The sequence below is a fragment of the Pseudophryne corroboree genome, unplaced genomic scaffold (genome assembly GCF_028390025.1).
Source record: "Pseudophryne corroboree isolate aPseCor3 unplaced genomic scaffold, aPseCor3.hap2 scaffold_897, whole genome shotgun sequence".
Classification (NCBI taxonomy): Eukaryota; Metazoa; Chordata; class Amphibia; order Anura; family Myobatrachidae; genus Pseudophryne; species Pseudophryne corroboree.
Genome location: NW_026970476.1, coordinates 25,707 through 40,965, shown reverse-complemented (window position 1 = coordinate 40,965; position 15,259 = coordinate 25,707). Strand labels below are relative to the sequence as shown.

Below are 15,259 nucleotides of genomic sequence, written 5' to 3'. Positions count from 1 at the left end.
CCAGTGGTGCTTACTGATGTCCTTATTTAAGACTGATAGGTTTTTAATAGTCAATTATTTATTTTTGAAAAAAAGTGAAGCTGTTTACTGTGTTCTTTGCATTACCAAGTCCAGCAAGAAATGTGCTGGTACTATCCAGAGCTGTCAGTATGGATTATCATGCTATATTGCAGAAAATCAATTTGATGCAACTGCTTTACCAACAGTATGTTAATCTTTTCCATTGCTGTTTTGTTGGCTGACTGAAGGAAGATATGCAGTGCATTTGAACCAAAGCAGATGTGTGCTGACAACTTAAATGCACAATCATGTTTGTGTTTTTTCTTTCTTTCTTCCATCCTTTGTAATATCATATTAAATATTAAGGTAGCAGTTTATAATCAATGACTAATGAAATAAAAAAAGGAAAAAAAAAACATTATACAAAGCTGCTCCAAGTGAGGCTTGAACTCACAACCTCGGCAATGCTCAACAGATACTGTCTTATAAGTACCGCGCGCTGACCAATTTCGCCACTGGAGCACTTTGCAGCCTTAATTGGTTATGCTAGATGTGGATTTTATTCAATACAATCAGTACAGTCATAAGAATTGAAAAAGAAAATAATTTTTGGTGATGAATGATGAGCAACAAAGGAACATGCATGCCAGATGGCACTTGAATAAGCTGTCCACTGTGATAGAAAAGGTTTAAAAAACAACAACAACAATGTTATCCTAATTAATGTCATATTTTAGCTACTGTGGTCATTTTTTACAAGCTAAACAGTGCAAGACTGTTTTACAGTTGAAGCAAGGATAAAATATCAACTCTACTGATGAGACACTTGCTGTAATGACTTCCAACTCAGACGGGACTTAAACCCACAAACACTGGCTTAGGAGAACAGTGCCTTACCCATTATGCCAGTGGTGCTTACTGATGTCCTTATTTAAGACTGATAGGTTTTTAATAGTCAATTATTTATTTTTGAAAAAAAGTGAAGCTGTTTACTGTGTTCTTTGCATTACCAAGTCCAGCAAGAAATGTGCTGGTACTATCCAGAGCTGTCAGTATGGATTATCATGCTATATTGCAGAAAATCAATTTGATGCAACTGCTTTACCAACAGTATGTTAATCTTTTCCATTGCTGTTTTGTTGGCTGACTGAAGGAAGATATGCAGTGCATTTGAACCAAAGCAGATGTGTGCTGACAAATTAAATGCACAATCATGTTTGTGTTTTTTCTTTCTTTCTTCCATCCTTTGTAATATCATATTAAATATTAAGGTAGCAGTTTATAATCAATGACTAATGACATAAGAAAAGGAAAAAAAACAGTATACAAAAATGCTCCAGGTGAGGCTTGAACTCACAACCTCGGCATTGCTCAACAGATACTGTCTTATAAGTACCGTGCGCTGACCAATTGCGCCACTGGAGCGCTTTGCAACATTGATTTGTTATGCTAGATGTGGATTTTATTCAATGCAATCAGTACAGTCATAAGAATTGAAAAAGAAAATCATTTTTGGTGATGAATGATGAGCAACAAAGGAACATGCATGCCAGATGGTACTTAAATAAGATGTCCACGGTGATAGAAAATGTTTAAAAAAAACAACAACAATGTTATCATAATAAATGTCATATTTTAGCTTCTGTGGTCATTTTTTGCAAGCTAAACACTGCAAGACTGTTTTACAGTCGAAGCAAGGATAAAATATCAATTCTAGTGATGAGACACTTGCTGTAATGACTTCCACCCCATATGGAACTTGGACCCCTGTCTTAGGAGGGCAGTGACTTATCCATTATGCCAGTGGTGCTTACTGATGTTCTTATTTAAGACTGTTAGGTTTTTAATAGTCAATTATTTATTTTTGAGGAAAAAGTGAAGCTGTTTACTGTGTTCTTTGCATTACCAAGTCCAGCAAGAAATGTGCTGGTACTATCCAGAGCTGTCAGTATGGATTATCATGCTATATTGCAGAAAATCAATTTGATGCAACTGCTTTACCAACAGTATGTTAATCTTTTCCATTGCTGTTTTGTTGGCTGACTGAAGGAAGATATGCAGTGCATTTGAACCAAAGCAGATGTGTGCTGACAACTTAAATGCACAATCATGTTTGTGTTTTTTCTTTCTTTCTTCCATCCTTTGTAATATCATATTAAATATTAAGGTAGCAGTTTATAATCAATGACTAATGACATAAGTAAAGGAAAAAAAAAACAGTACACAAAGATGCTCCAGGTGAGGCTTGAACTCACAACCTCGGCTTTGCTCAACAGATCCTGTTTTATAAGTACTGCGCGCTGACCAATTGCGCCACTGGAGCTCTTTGCAGCATTAATTGGTTATGCTAGATGTGGATTTTATTCAATACAATCAGTACAGTCATAAGAATTGAAAAAGAAAATAATTTTTGGTGATGAATGATGAGCAACAAAGGAACATGCATGCCAGATGGCACTTGAATAAGCTGTCCACGGTGATAGAAAAGGTTTAAAAAACAACAACAACAACAACAATGTTATCATAATTAATGTCATATTTTAGCTTCTGTGGTCACTTTTTACAAGCTAAACACTGCAAGACTGTTTTACAGTTGAAGCAAGGATAAAATATCAACTCTACTGATGAGACACTTGCTGTAATGACTTCCAACTCAGACGGGACTTAAACCCACAACCACTGGCTTAGGAGAACAGTGCCTTATCCATTATGCCAGTGGTGCTTACTGATGTCCTTATTTAAGACTGATAGGTTTTTAATAGTCAATTATTTATTTTTTTTAAAAATATGAAGCTTTTTACTGTGTTCTTTGCATTACCAAGTCCAGCAAGAAATGTGCTGGTATTATCCAGAGCTGTCAGTATGGATTATCATGCTATATTGCAGAAAATCAATTTGATGCAACTGCTTTACCAACAGTATGTTAATCTTTTCCATTGCTGTTTTGTTGGCTGACTGAAGGAAGATATGCAGTGCATTTAAACCAAAGCAGATGTGTGCTGACAACTTAAATGCACTATCATGTTTGTGTTTTTTCTTTCTTTCTTCCATCCTTTGTAATATCATATTAAATATTAAGGTAGCAGTTTATAATCAATGACTAATGACATAAGAAAAGGAAAAAAACAGTATACAAAGAAGCTCCAGGTGAGGCTCGAACTCACAACCTCAGCATTGCTCAACAGATACTGTCTTATAAGTACCACGCGCTGACCAATTGCACCACTGGAGCACTTTGCAGCATTGTCTGGTTATGCTAGATGTGGATTTTATTTAATACAATCAGTACAGTCATAAGAATTGAAAAAAAAAATCAGTTTTGGTGATGAATGATGAGCAACAAAGGAACATGCATGCCAGATGGCACTTGAATAAGCTGTCCACTGTGATAGAAAAGGTTTAAAAAACAACAACAACAATTTTATCATAATTAATGTCATATTTTAGCTTCTGTGGTCACTTTTTACAAGCTAAACACTGCAATACTGTTTTACAGTTGAAGCAAGGATAAAATATCAACTCTAGTGATGAGACACTTGCTGTAATGACTTCCAACTCAGATGGGACTTAAACCCACAACCACTGGCTTAGGAGAACAGTGCCTTATCCATTATTCCAGTGGTGCTTACTGATGTCCTTATTTAAGACTGTTAGGTTTTTAATAGTCAATTATTTTTTTTTTTAAAAAAGTGAAGCTGTTTACTGTGTTCTTTGCATTACCAAGTCCAGCAAGAAATGTGCTGGTACTATCCAGAGCTGTCAGTATGGATTATCTTGCTATATTGCAGAAAATCAATTTGATGCAACTGCTTTACCAACAGTATGTTATTCTTTTCCATTGCTGTTTTGTTGGCTGACTGAAGGAAGATATGCAGTGCATTTGAACCAAAGCAGATGTGTGCTGACAACTTAAATGCACAATCATGTTTGTGTTTTTTCTTTCTTTCTTCCATCCTTTGTAATATCATATTAAATATTAAGGTAGCAGTTTATAATCAATGACTAATGAAATAAAAAAAGGAAAAAAAAAACATTATACAAAGCTGCTCCAAGTGAGGCTTGAACTCACAACCTCGGCAATGCTCAACAGATACTGTCTTATAAGTACCGCGCGCTGACCAATTTCGCCACTGGAGCACTTTGCAGCCTTAATTGGTTATGCTAGATGTGGATTTTATTCAATACAATCAGTACAGTCATAAGAATTGAAAAAGAAAATAATTTTTGGTGATGAATGATGAGCAACAAAGGAACATGCATGCCAGATGGCACTTGAATAAGCTGTCCACTGTGATAGAAAAGGTTTAAAAAACAACAACAACAATGTTATCCTAATTAATGTCATATTTTAGCTACTGTGGTCATTTTTTACAAGCTAAACAGTGCAAGACTGTTTTACAGTTGAAGCAAGGATAAAATATCAACTCTACTGATGAGACACTTGCTGTAATGACTTCCAACTCAGACGGGACTTAAACCCACAAACACTGGCTTAGGAGAACAGTGCCTTATCCATTATGCCAGTGGTGCTTACTGATGTCCTTATTTAAGACTGATAGGTTTTTAATAGTCAATTATTTATTTTTGAAAAAAAGTGAAGCTGTTTACTGTGTTCTTTGCATTACCAAGTCCAGCAAGAAATGTGCTGGTACTATCCAGAGCTGTCAGTATGGATTATCATGCTATATTGCAGAAAATCAATTTGATGCAACTGCTTTACCAACAGTATGTTAATCTTTTCCATTGCTGTTTTGTTGGCTGACTGAAGGAAGATATGCAGTGCATTTGAACCAAAGCAGATGTGTGCTGACAAATTAAATGCACAATCATGTTTGTGTTTTTTCTTTCTTTCTTCCATCCTTTGTAATATCATATTAAATATTAAGGTAGCAGTTTATAATCAATGACTAATGACATAAGAAAAGGAAAAAAAACAGTATACAAAAATGCTCCAGGTGAGGCTTGAACTCACAACCTCGGCATTGCTCAACAGATACTGTCTTATAAGTACCGTGCGCTGACTAATTGCGCCACTGGAGCGCTTTGCAACATTGATTTGTTATGCTAGATGTGGATTTTATTCAATGCAATCAGTACAGTCATAAGAATTGAAAAAGAAAATCATTTTTGGTGATGAATGATGAGCAACAAAGGAACATGCATGCCAGATGGTACTTAAATAAGATGTCCACGGTGATAGAAAATGTTTAAAAAAAACAACAACAATGTTATCATAATAAATGTCATATTTTAGCTTCTGTGGTCATTTTTTGCAAGCTAAACACTGCAAGACTGTTTTACAGTCGAAGCAAGGATAAAATATCAATTCTAGTGATGAGACACTTGCTGTAATGACTTCCACCCCATATGGAACTTGGACCCCTGTCTTAGGAGGGCAGTGACTTATCCATTATGCCAGTGGTGCTTACTGATGTTCTTATTTAAGACTGTTAGGTTTTTAATAGTCAATTATTTATTTTTGAGGAAAAAGTGAAGCTGTTTACTGTGTTCTTTGCATTACCAAGTCCAGCAAGAAATGTGCTGGTACTATCCAGAGCTGTCAGTATGGATTATCATGCTATATTGCAGAAAATCAATTTGATGCAACTGCTTTACCAACAGTATGTTAATCTTTTCCATTGCTGTTTTGTTGGCTGACTGAAGGAAGATATGCAGTGCATTTGAACCAAAGCAGATGTGTGCTGACAACTTAAATGCACAATCATGTTTGTGTTTTTTCTTTCTTTCTTCCATCCTTTGTAATATCATATTAAATATTAAGGTAGCAGTTTATAATCAATGACTAATGACATAAGTAAAGGAAAAAAAAAACAGTACACAAAGATGCTCCAGGTGAGGCTTGAACTCACAACCTCGGCTTTGCTCAACAGATCCTGTTTTATAAGTACTGCGCGCTGACCAATTGCGCCACTGGAGCTCTTTGCAGCATTAATTGGTTATGCTAGATGTGGATTTTATTCAATACAATCAGTACAGTCATAAGAATTGAAAAAGAAAATAATTTTTGGTGATGAATGATGAGCAACAAAGGAACATGCATGCCAGATGGCACTTGAATAAGCTGTCCACGGTGATAGAAAAGGTTTAAAAAACAACAACAACAACAACAATGTTATCATAATTAATGTCATATTTTAGCTTCTGTGGTCACTTTTTACAAGCTAAACACTGCAAGACTGTTTTACAGTTGAAGCAAGGATAAAATATCAACTCTACTGATGAGACACTTGCTGTAATGACTTCCAACTCAGACGGGACTTAAACCCACAACCACTGGCTTAGGAGAACAGTGCCTTATCCATTATGCCAGTGGTGCTTACTGATGTCCTTATTTAAGACTGATAGGTTTTTAATAGTCAATTATTTATTTTTTTTAAAAATATGAAGCTTTTTACTGTGTTCTTTGCATTACCAAGTCCAGCAAGAAATGTGCTGGTATTATCCAGAGCTGTCAGTATGGATTATCATGCTATATTGCAGAAAATCAATTTGATGCAACTGCTTTACCAACAGTATGTTAATCTTTTCCATTGCTGTTTTGTTGGCTGACTGAAGGAAGATATGCAGTGCATTTAAACCAAAGCAGATGTGTGCTGACAACTTAAATGCACTATCATGTTTGTGTTTTTTCTTTCTTTCTTCCATCCTTTGTAATATCATATTAAATATTAAGGTAGCAGTTTATAATCAATGACTAATGACATAAGAAAAGGAAAAAAACAGTATACAAAGAAGCTCCAGGTGAGGCTCGAACTCACAACCTCAGCATTGCTCAACAGATACTGTCTTATAAGTACCACGCGCTGACCAATTGCACCACTGGAGCACTTTGCAGCATTGTCTGGTTATGCTAGATGTGGATTTTATTTAATACAATCAGTACAGTCATAAGAATTGAAAAAAAAAATCAGTTTTGGTGATGAATGATGAGCAACAAAGGAACATGCATGCCAGATGGCACTTGAATAAGCTGTCCACTGTGATAGAAAAGGTTTAAAAAACAACAACAACAATTTTATCATAATTAATGTCATATTTTAGCTTCTGTGGTCACTTTTTACAAGCTAAACACTGCAATACTGTTTTACAGTTGAAGCAAGGATAAAATATCAACTCTAGTGATGAGACACTTGCTGTAATGACTTCCAACTCAGATGGGACTTAAACCCACAACCACTGGCTTAGGAGAACAGTGCCTTATCCATTATTCCAGTGGTGCTTACTGATGTCCTTATTTAAGACTGTTAGGTTTTTAATAGTCAATTATTTATTTTTTTAAAAAAGTGAAGCTGTTTACTGTGTTCTTTGCATTACCAAGTCCAGCAAGAAATGTGCTGGTACTATCCAGAGCTGTCAGTATGGATTATCTTGCTATATTGCAGAAAATCAATTTGATGCAACTGCTTTACCAACAGTATGTTATTCTTTTCCATTGCTGTTTTGTTGGCTGACTGAAGGAAGATATGCAGTGCATTTGAACCAAAGCAGATGTGTGCTGACAACTTAAATGCACAATCATGTTTGTGTGTTTTCTTTCTTTCTTCCATCCTTTGTAATATCATATTAAATATTAAGGCTACCAGTTTATAATCAATGACTAATGACATAAGAAAAGGAAAAAAAACAGTATACAAAGATTCTCCAGGTGAGGCTTGAACTCACAACCTTGGCATTGTTCAACAGATACTGTCTTATAAGTACCGCGCGCTGACCAATTGCGCCACTGGAGCGCTTTGCAACATTGGTTGGTTATGCTAGATGTGGATTTTATTCAATGCAATCAGTACAGTCATAAGAATTGAAAAAGAAAATCATTTTTGGTGATGAATGATGAGCAACAAAGGAACATGCATGCCAGATGGCACTTGAATAAGCTGTCCACTGTGATAGAAAAGGTTTAAAAAACAACAACAACAATTTTATCATAATTAATGTCATATTTTAGCTTCTGTGGTCACTTTTTACAATCTAAACACTGCAATACTGTTTTACAGTTGAAGCAAGGATAAAATATCAACTCTAGTGATGAGACACTTGCTGTAATGACTTCCAACTCAGAAGGGACTTAAACCCACAACCACTGGCTTAGGAGAGCAGTGCCTTATCCATTATTCCAGTGGTGCTTACTGATGTCCTTATTTAAGACTGTTAGGTTTTTAATAGTCAATTATTTATTTTTTTAAAAAAGTGAAGCTGTTTACTGTGTTCTTTGCATTACCAAGTCCAGCAAGAAATGTGCTGGTACTATCCAGAGCTGTCAGTATGGATTATCTTGCTATATTGCAGAAAATCAATTTGATGCAACTGCTTTACCAACAGTATGTTATTCTTTTCCATTGCTGTTTTGTTGGCTGACTGAAGGAAGATATGCAGTGCATTTGAACCAAAGCAGATGTGTGCTGACAACTTAAATGCACAATCATGTTTGTGTGTTTTCTTTCTTTCTTCCATCCTTTGTAATATCATGTTAAATATTAAGGCTACCAGTTTATAATCAATGACTAATGACATAAGAAAAGGAAAAAAAACAGTATACAAAGATTCTCCAGGTGAGGCTTGAACTCACAACCTTGGCATTGTTCAACAGATACTGTCTTATAAGTACCGCGCGCTGACCAATTGCGCCACTGGAGCGCTTTGCAACATTGGTTGGTTATGCTAGATGTGGATTTTATTCAATGCAATCAGTACAGTCATAAGAATTGAAAAAGAAAATCATTTTTGGTGATGAATGATGAGCAACAAAGGAACATGCATGCCAGATGGTACTTAAATAAGATGTCCACGGTGATAGAAAATGTTTAAAAAAAACAACAACAATGTTATCATAATAAATGTCATATTTTAGCTTCTGTGGTCATTTTTTGCAAGATAAACACTGCAAGACTGTTTTACAGTCGAAGCAAGGATAAAATATCAATTCTAGTGATGAGACACTTGCTGTAATGACTTCCACCCCATATGGAACTTGGACCCCTGTCTTAGGAGGGCAGTGACTTATCCATTATGCCAGTCTTATTTAAGACTGTTAGGTTTTTAATAGTCAATTATTTATTTTTGAGGAAAAAGTGAAGCTGTTTACTGTGTTCTTTGCATTACCAAGTCCAGCAAGAAATGTGCTGGTACTATCCAGAGCTGTCAGTATGGATTATCATGCTATATTGCAGAAAATCAATTTGATGCAACTGCTTTACCAACAGTATGTTAATCTTTTCCATTGCTGTTTTGTTGGCTGACTGAAGGAAGATATGCAGTGCATTTGAACCAAAGCAGATGTGTGCTGACAACTTAAATGCACAATCATGTTTGTGTTTTTTCTTTCTTTCTTCCATCCTTTGTAATATCATATTAAATATTAAGGTAGCAGTTTATAATCAATGACTAATGACATAAGTAAAGGAAAAAAAAAACAGTACACAAAGATGCTCCAAGTGAGGCTTGAACTCACAACCTTGGCATTGCTCAACAGATACTGTCTTATAAGTTTTGCGCGCTGACCAATTGCGCCACTGGAGCATTTTGCAGCATTAATTGGTTATGCTAGATGTGGATTTTATTCAATACAATCAGTACATTCATAAGAATTGAAAAAGAAAATCATTTTCAGTGATGAATGATGAGCAACAAAGGAACATGCATGCCAGATGGCACTTGAATAAGCTGTCCACGGTGATAGAAAAGGTTTAAAAAACAACAACAACAATGTTATCATAATAAATGTCATATTTTAGCTTATGTGGTCATTTTTTACAAGCTAAACACTGCAAGACTGTTTTACAGTTGAAGCAAAGATAAAATATCAACTCTAGTGATGAGACACTTGCTGTAATGACTTCCAACTCAGACGGGACTTAAACCCACAAACACTGGCTTAGGAGAACAGTGCCTTATCCATTATGCCAGTGGTGCTTACTGATGTCCTTATTTAAGACTGATAGGTTTTTAATAGTCAATTATTTATTTTTGAAAAAAAGTGAAGCTGTTTACTGTGTTCTTTGCATTACCAAGTCCAGCAAGAAATGTGCTGGTACTATCCAGAGCTGTCAGTATGGATTATCATGCTATATTGCAGAAAATCAATTTGATGCAACTGCTTTACCAACAGTATGTTAATCTTTTCCATTGCTGTTTTGTTGGCTGACTGAAGGAAGATATGCAGTGCATTTGAACCAAAGCAGATGTGTGCTGACAACTTAAATGCTCAATCATGCTTGTGTGTTTTCTTTCTTTCTTCCATCCTTTGTAATATCATATTAAATATTAAGGTAGCAGTTTATAATCAATGACTAATGACATAAGAAAAGGAAAAAAACCAGTAAAACCTCCAGGTGAGACTTGAACTCACAACCTCGGCATTGCTCAACAGATACTGTCTTATAAGTACCGTGCGCTGACCAATTGCGCCACTGGAGCTCTTTGCAGCATTAATTGGTTATGCTAGATGTGGATTTTATTCAATACAATCAGTACAGTCATAAGAATTGAAAAAGAAAATCATTTTTGGTGATGAATGATGAGCAACAAAGGAACATGCATGCCAGATGGCACTTGAATAAGCTGTCCACGGTGATAGAAAAGGTTTAAAAAACAACAACAACAACAACAACAATGTTATCATAATTAATGTCATATTTTAGCTTCTGTGGTCACTTTTTACAAGCTAAACACTGCAAGACTGTTTTACAGTTGAAGCAAGGATAAAATATCAACTCTACTGATGAGACACTTGCTGTAATGACTTCCAACTCAGACGGGACTTAAACCCACAACCACTGGCTTAGGAGAACAGTGCCTTATCCATTATGCCAGTGGTGCTTACTGATGTCCTTATTTAAGACTGTTAGGTTTTTAATAGTCAATTATTTATTTTTGAAAAAAATTTAAGCTGTTTACTGTGTTCTTTGCATTACCAAGTCCAGCAAGAAATGTGCTGGTACTATCCAGAGCTGTCAGTATGGATTATCATGCTATATTGCAGAAAATCAATTTGATGCTACTGCTTTACCAACAGCATGTTAATCTTTTCCATTGCTGTTTTGTTTGCTGACTGAAGGAAGATATGCAGTGCATTTGAACCAAAGCAGATGTGTGCTGACAACTTAAATGCACAATCATGTTTGCGTTTTTTCTTTCTTTCTTCCATCCTTTGTAATATCATATTAAATATTAAGGTAGCAGTTTATAATCAATGACTAATGACATAAGAAAAGGAAAAAAAACAGTATACAAAGATGCTCCAGGTGAGGCTTGAACTCACAACCTCGGCATTGCTCAACAGATACTGTCTTATAAGTACCGCGCGCTGACCAATTGCGCCACTGGAGCACTTTGCAGCATTAAGTGGTAATGCTAGATGTGGATTTTATTCAATACAATCAGTACAGTCATAAGAATTGAAAAAGAAAATCATTTTTGGTGATGAATGATGAGCAACAAAGGAACATGCATGCCAGATGGCACTTGAATAAGCTGTCCACAGTGATAGAAAAGGTTTAAAAAACAACAACAACAATGTTATCATAATTAATGTCATATTTTAGCTTCTGTGGTCACTTTTTACAAGCTAAACACTGCAAGACTGTTTTACAGTTGAAGCAAGGATAAAATATCAACTCTACTGATGAGACACTTGCTATAATGACTTCCAACTCAGACGGGACTTAAACCCACAACCACTGGCTTAGGAGAACAGTGCCTTATCCATTATGCCAGTGGTGCTTACTGATGTCCTTATTTAAGACTGATAGGTTTTTAATAGTCAATTATTTATTTTTTGAAAAAATATGAAGCTGTTTACTGTGTTCTTTGCATTACCAAGTCCAGCAAGAAATGTGCTGGTATTATCCAGAGCTGTCAGTATGGATTATCATGCTATATTGCAGAAAATCAATTTGATGCAACTGCTTTACCAACAGTATGTTAATCTTTTCCATTGCTGTTTTGTTGGCTGACTGAAGGAAGATATGCAGTGCATTTAAACCAAAGCAGATGTGTGCTGACAACTTAAATGCACTATCATGTTTGTGTTTTTTCTTTCTTTCTTCCATCCTTTGTAATATCATATTAAATATTAAGGTAGCAGTTTATAATCAATGACTAATGACATAAGAAAAGGAAAAAAACAGTATACAAAGAAGCTCCAGGTGAGGCTCGAACTCACAACCTCAGCATTGCTCAACAGATACTGTCTTATAAGTACCACGCGCTGACCAATTGCGCCACTGGAGCACTTTGCAGCATTGTCTGGTTATGCTAGATGTGGATTTTATTTAATACAATCAGTACAGTCATAAGAATTGAAAAAAAAAATCAGTTTTGGTGATGAATGATGAGCAACAAAGGAACATGCATGCCAGATGGCACTTGAATAAGCTGTCCACTGTGATAGAAAAGGTTTAAAAAACAACAACAACAATTTTATCATAATTAATGTCATATTTTAGCTTCTGTGGTCACTTTTTACAAGCTAAACACTGCAATACTGTTTTACAGTTGAAGCAAGGATAAAATATCAACTCTAGTGATGAGACACTTGCTGTAATGACTTCCAACTCAGATGGGACTTAAACCCACAACCACTGGCTTAGGAGAACAGTGCCTTATCCATTATTCCAGTGGTGCTTACTGATGTCCTTATTTAAGACTGTTAGGTTTTTAATAGTCAATTATTTATTTTTTTAAAAAAGTGAAGCTGTTTACTGTGTTCTTTGCATTACCAAGTCCAGCAAGAAATGTGCTGGTACTATCCAGAGCTGTCAGTATGGATTATCTTGCTATATTGCAGAAAATCAATTTGATGCAACTGCTTTACCAACAGTATGTTATTCTTTTCCATTGCTGTTTTGTTGGCTGACTGAAGGAAGATATGCAGTGCATTTGAACCAAAGCAGATGTGTGCTGACAACTTCAATGCACAATCATGTTTGTGTGTTTTCTTTCTTTCTTCCATCCTTTGTAATATCATATTAAATATTAAGGCTACCAGTTTATAATCAATGACTAATGACATAAGAAAAGGAAAAAAAACAGTATACAAAGATTCTCCAGGTGAGGCTTGAACTCACAACCTTGGCATTGTTCAACAGATACTGTCTTATAAGTACCGCGCGCTGACCAATTGCGCCACTGGAGCGCTTTGCAACATTGGTTGGTTATGCTAGATGTGGATTTTATTCAATGCAATCAGTACAGTCATAAGAATTGAAAAAGAAAATCATTTTTGGTGATGAATGATGAGCAACAAAGGAACATGCATGCCAGATGGCACTTGAATAAGCTGTCCACTGTGATAGAAAAGGTTTAAAAAACAACAACAACAATTTTATCATAATTAATGTCATATTTTAGCTTCTGTGGTCACTTTTTACAAGCTAAACACTGCAATACTGTTTTACAGTTGAAGCAAGGATAAAATATCAACTCTAGTGATGAGACACTTGCTGTAATGACTTCCAACTCAGAAGGGACTTAAACCCACAACCACTGGCTTAGGAGAGCAGTGCCTTATCCATTATTCCAGTGGTGCTTACTGATGTCCTTATTTAAGACTGTTAGGTTTTTAATAGTCAATTATTTATTTATTTTAAAAAGTGAAGCTGTTTACTGTGTTCTTTGCATTACCAAGTCCAGCAAGAAATGTGCTGGTACTATCCAGAGCTGTCAGTATGGATTATCTTGCTATATTGCAGAAAATCAATTTGATGCAACTGCTTTACCAACAGTATGTTATTCTTTTCCATTGCTGTTTTGTTGGCTGACTGAAGGAAGATATGCAGTGCATTTGAACCAAAGCAGATGTGTGCTGACAACTTAAATGCACAATCATGTTTGTGTGTTTTCTTTCTTTCTTCCATCCTTTGTAATATCATGTTAAATATTAAGGCTACCAGTTTATAATCAATGACTAATGACATAAGAAAAGGAAAAAAAACAGTATACAAAGATTCTCCAGGTGAGGCTTGAACTCACAACCTTGGCATTGTTCAACAGATACTGTCTTATAAGTACCGCGCGCTGACCAATTGCGCCACTGGAGCGCTTTGCAACATTGGTTGGTTATGCTAGATGTGGATTTTATTCAATGCAATCAGTACAGTCATAAGAATTGAAAAAGAAAATCATTTTTGGTGATGAATGATGAGCAACAAAGGAACATGCATGCCAGATGGTACTTAAATAAGATGTCCACGGTGATAGAAAATGTTTAAAAAAAACAACAACAATGTTATCATAATAAATGTCATATTTTAGCTTCTGTGGTCATTTTTTGCAAGATAAACACTGCAAGACTGTTTTACAGTCGAAGCAAGGATAAAATATCAATTCTAGTGATGAGACACTTGCTGTAATGACTTCCACCCCATATGGAACTTGGACCCCTGTCTTAGGAGGGCAGTGACTTATCCATTATGCCAGTCTTATTTAAGACTGTTAGGTTTTTAATAGTCAATTATTTATTTTTGAGGAAAAAGTGAAGCTGTTTACTGTGTTCTTTGCATTACCAAGTCCAGCAAGAAATGTGCTGGTACTATCCAGAGCTGTCAGTATGGATTATCATGCTATATTGCAGAAAATCAATTTGATGCAACTGCTTTACCAACAGTATGTTAATCTTTTCCATTGCTGTTTTGTTGGCTGACTGAAGGAAGATATGCAGTGCATTTGAACCAAAGCAGATGTGTGCTGACAACTTAAATGCACAATCATGTTTGTGTTTTTTCTTTCTTTCTTCCATCCTTTGTAATATCATATTAAATATTAAGGTAGCAGTTTATAATCAATGACTAATGACATAAGTAAAGGAAAAAAAAAACAGTACACAAAGATGCTCCAAGTGAGGCTTGAACTCACAACCTTGGCATTGCTCAACAGATACTGTCTTATAAGTTTTGAGCGCTGACCAATTGCGCCACTGGAGCATTTTGCAGCATTAATTGGTTATGCTAGATGTGGATTTTATTCAATACAATCAGTACATTCATAAGAATTGAAAAAGAAAATCATTTTCAGTGATGAATGATGAGCAACAAAGGAACATGCATGCCAGATGGCACTTGAATAAGCTGTCCACGGTGATAGAAAAGGTTTAAAAAACAACAACAACAATGTTATCATAATAAATGTCATATTTTAGCTTATGTGGTCATTTTTTACAAGCTAAACACTGCAAGACTGTTTTACAGTTGAAGCAAAGATAAAATATCAACTCTAGTGATGAGACACTTGCTGTAATGACTTC

At 35.5% G+C, this 15,259-nt stretch overlaps 4 non-coding genes across 4 annotated transcripts; all 4 read right to left on the bottom strand.

Moving 5' to 3' along the window:
* Positions 1-1,332: 1,332 nt before the first annotated feature.
* Positions 1,333-1,425, bottom strand: TRNAI-UAU (transfer RNA isoleucine (anticodon UAU)). The gene is given in 2 exon segments: positions 1,333-1,368; positions 1,388-1,425. It is a non-coding gene; the product is annotated as a tRNA-Ile (tRNA).
* Positions 1,426-4,947: 3,522 nt separating this feature from the next.
* TRNAI-UAU (transfer RNA isoleucine (anticodon UAU)) lies at positions 4,948-5,040 on the bottom strand. The gene is given in 2 exon segments: positions 4,948-4,983; positions 5,003-5,040. It is a non-coding gene; the product is annotated as a tRNA-Ile (tRNA).
* A 6,213-nt stretch (positions 5,041-11,253) lies between these two features.
* TRNAI-UAU (transfer RNA isoleucine (anticodon UAU)) lies at positions 11,254-11,346 on the bottom strand. Its single transcript is given in 2 exon segments — positions 11,254-11,289; positions 11,309-11,346. It is a non-coding gene; the product is annotated as a tRNA-Ile (tRNA).
* Positions 11,347-12,156: 810 nt separating this feature from the next.
* Positions 12,157-12,249, bottom strand: TRNAI-UAU (transfer RNA isoleucine (anticodon UAU)). The gene is given in 2 exon segments: positions 12,157-12,192; positions 12,212-12,249. It is a non-coding gene; the product is annotated as a tRNA-Ile (tRNA).
* Positions 12,250-15,259: the final 3,010 nt, after the last annotated feature.